Source organism: Mytilus galloprovincialis, chromosome 12 (assembly GCF_965363235.1).
Source record: "Mytilus galloprovincialis chromosome 12, xbMytGall1.hap1.1, whole genome shotgun sequence".
Lineage (NCBI taxonomy): Eukaryota > Metazoa > Mollusca > Bivalvia > Mytilida > Mytilidae > Mytilus > Mytilus galloprovincialis.
Window position 1 is genome coordinate 27,000,934 of NC_134849.1, and position 4,003 is coordinate 27,004,936.

At 32.5% G+C, this 4,003-nt stretch overlaps 1 long non-coding RNA gene across 1 annotated transcript; it reads left to right on the forward strand.

Annotated features, from left to right (window-relative positions):
- The first annotated feature begins 1,497 nt into the window (after positions 1-1,497).
- LOC143055098 (uncharacterized) lies at positions 1,498-3,524 on the forward strand. Its single transcript, XR_012971944.1, has 3 exons — positions 1,498-1,640; positions 2,413-2,583; positions 3,387-3,524. It is a non-coding gene; the product is annotated as an uncharacterized LOC143055098 (long non-coding RNA).
- Positions 3,525-4,003: the final 479 nt, after the last annotated feature.

A 4,003-nucleotide genomic window follows, 5' to 3' on the forward strand; every position in this document is an offset into this window, starting at 1 on the left:
GAGAGTTGTCTCATTGGATGACAGTCATACTTCATTTTCTGTTATTATATCATGGCAAAACAAAAACAAAAAAATACCTATATATATATAGTTGTCAAACAGAAAAATAAGGAGAACGGAATGGTAGCCTTACTGAAATAGCTCCAGTGTGACACGAGTTGAGGAAACAGTACCATTATCCTACTTTTATTCAAAACCACGACATGTACAGTTAACTTTGACATTTATTTATAATAATTGAAGATTAAATAAAAGTAAAATCCAGTTTGATTAACACTTATTTATTCCCAACGTCCTTGTATCCTTAGATCAGAGACTCTTGTGGTGTCTACTCCGAAACAATTACATTCAGAATCATCGTTGAAAACGAGGTGAATCTAAAAATAGATAGGCATTTTAACTGAGGAATCAATCATCAATAAAAAGATGTAAGCGAACAAGCAGAACAATAGACTGAAGAAAACAAACGAAAATAACAACCCCACAAAACAAAAACAAAACACCTATTGCGATTGCGGAAATAACCTTAAATTAATTGAACATTTATTAAAATAGATTTCCCATCACCATGATTAGGATGAGAACGGTTTTATCATTCCAGTATTTAACCCATGATCTGCGAAAGACACAAAAATAAGTTGAGCATAGACTAGAATAGATTTAGCAGCTAGATAAGAAAACATTAACCATTTCAGTATTCCCTACGATCTGCAAAACGCAAACCTAAGATAAATTGAACATGGAATACATAGATCTACCAGTAACTCGAATAATTCAAGCCCTTCCCGTGTCCGATTTTCTCCCACACGAGGGCTTGAACCCCTTAAGATCAGTGGCCGCGTCGCCTGCTCTTCCCATATTGCAAAGCGGGTGTGAATTTTCCGGTTGACGGTCTTGATCGAGGAAGACGTTCAGGCGTTAATGTAGCCTTCGTTGATCAGCGGAATATAACGACTGAATTATTCGGGTTAATCTACCAGATGGAGGAGAAATATATTATCATTTAAATACACCATATGATCAAAGTTTAGACCTCCTGCTTTTCATAGTAGATTATGTGATTGTTTCTTCCTTGTCTTTCATTAGTTAAGATAAAAAGATAGATTCTGTGAAGTGGGGAAGGTCACTGCATTGTATCACTTCAGTGAAATATTATAAGTTAAATTATGTTGTCTGCTTTGGTGGCTTTCCCAATTGTGTCCATGTAACATAACTATGAACAACTGTCAAACGAGTTGGAGGTTAGATTTATGTCGCTATAAAACCAGTTTCAATTCACCATTTGCTCTTGAAAAAATACATGAACCGAATCAGGAATAAACAATCGTGTTTTATTTTATCAGTTTATTTTTAATCCCCTTTTTGCATTTGCCTTGGGGTTCAGTATTTTTGTTTGAATATGTTTCTAAAGAGGTGAATTAGAATAACATTCCGCGAGCATAAAACATATTTCTTATTCAAGAAACCCATCATTACCTCATTGCCAACGTCTGTTGAAATAAGTGAGAACAATCAAGCTGAAACACTCTTACATACAATAGACGCTGTAGATGGTGAGACCTTTACATGTGAACTTCACAGTGTTCTTCCATTCAGTAACGATACAGTGTTTGAGGTTAAAGAAACATCAACTCCTGGAGGTGTGTATTTGCTATAGGTAGATCTAAGAAGATGTGATATCAGTGCAAGTGAGACAACTTACAATCCAAGTCACACTGTAAAAGTAATACAAATATAAAAAAGAAGATGTGGTATGATTGCCAATGAGACAACTCTCCACAAGAGACCAAAAAGAAATTAACAACTATAGGTCATCGTACGGCTTCAACAATGAGTAAAGCCCATCCCGCATAGTCAGCTATAAAAGGCCCCAAAATGACAATGTAAAACAATTTAAACGAGAAAACTAACGGTCTTTTTATCTTTTTATTCGGTGTTGTGATTTTTCTTTTCAGTCGATATCATATATTATGAATAACTTCTTTTGACTGAATTGGCAACCTCCACGGCTCCATTTTTGCTTTAAGTTAAAGCTGGTCAAGCTTTTCCGGGTACATTAAAATACGATCGATACAAACAAAACTAGTATTACGTTCCGTTCTAATGACATTTTTTTAAACGAATCGTCTTCGATTATATGCCATCAAATGAAATATTTTGAATGCGAGAACTCAAATAGTGACATGATCATTGGTTTTCTTTTAGGTTTCAGAAGAACTTGAAAGTCAAATACTTTTTAACACGTCTCTCCATTTCGTACACACCTACATTGATAAATAAAACATCAAGATTGGGAAAGCATTCAATAATGGAATGTATATAGTAAGATCATTTTTATCTATTCGCTTTTGTTAAGATGATTTATGAAAATGTACTTGAATATATTCAAAATATTTATGTTTTTTTTTTAAGAATATGGAATATATTATGTTTATATACCAAGAAACAGAAGCCTTAACTATGACAATGTAGTAAGATATGACGTCAGTGTCACGTGTACAGATGGGAGGCAACCTTCTGACGAAGGACACTTAATGGTTTATGTAATCAAAAACATACCACCCGAATTTACAGACCTTCCACGTAAGTATTTATCTATCTTAACTGGAAAATCCTTTTAATCAAAGGTTAATTGCAAATTAAATTGTCGATATATCACATGCACATAATAGTAATAATAGTCATAGCTGTTCTCTGGTCCGCATTCAGCGTAAAACCCAATTAGTTTTTGCTTGCATTTAATTTTTTATGTTTTGGTGATATGAACGAAAAACATCGCTTAGTCAACGTTTAAGAAACTGCAACCCGCAGTATAAAACATGTAGAATTTATGTAGATATTTCTTCAAATTTGAGTGGTATAACATAAAAGTGTGTATAAATCATATACACACTTATAGAGTTAAGCATTCACATGGAAAGTGATTGAAAGATGTAGAAAAAATGATGAACTCGTTGTACTTAATTGTACATGTTGTATGTCAATGAATACCCCTTGCAAAGGTTCTGAAATAACGATTAAATGTAACCATTTTGCATTGCTCACATTTGTATAATGTACATTTAATGATACTCTTAATTTAGTAAAACGATATTCTTCTGCAATAATATTTCACCCCAATAATGGTACCAAATTAACTGCAAAATGATAAAGTATACGATTGACATGTGATATTATCCTGTACATGTATAACAGTAATACAGGTACCAAATGAAAGTTTCATTCGTTATTTTTACATTCTTTATTTTGTGCATGCAATTATTATAATTGTTTTCTTGAACTCAATAAATTAGTACAAAAACTTATGAATTTTATATTGATCCTTATTTTTATAGATTAATAAAAAACATCTTTGAAATGGATATCATATTTACATTTATATTTAGGTGAAGAGATCCTGCCCCAACAGTCAACAAGTTCCGATTTTACGATTCCTATTGTTGTGACTGACGCCGATACTGCTACGACGTCACTGTCATATGCAATCAGTTGCGAACCTTCAGCGTCATGTCCTTTCTCCCAGACCACAAGTAAGTAGGAGTAAAATGAAATAATTAAAATCGGTAATTATTTTAGGTTCTTTTTAGTTATATAGGTCATTGCGTTCTACATTTGGTTACCCACGGTTATTAAATGTTTAAGTTTGAGCGCACAATATGAAAGTAAATTCATAAAGCGCGAAAATTATACAACATGTTTTTTCATTTTATAAATTTAATGTTAAATCAAACTTGACTTTAGAGATGTTTACTGTAATATTACTTATTATCTCGGATATTTATCACGTTTTAATCCTCTGTATCCTGGTTGAATGCTTTACTATCGCAATTTTTCAAATACAGTAACTTTCATAATTGAGACAGTAATGTTAACAGCTATTGCACTCATATTTTCAAAATGACCAAACAATGTTACATCATTTCATTTTAGTCAGAATATTTTAATTTATTAAGTATGGTTATGCATCAATCACAATGCATAACTCATTACTTTGTTGATCATA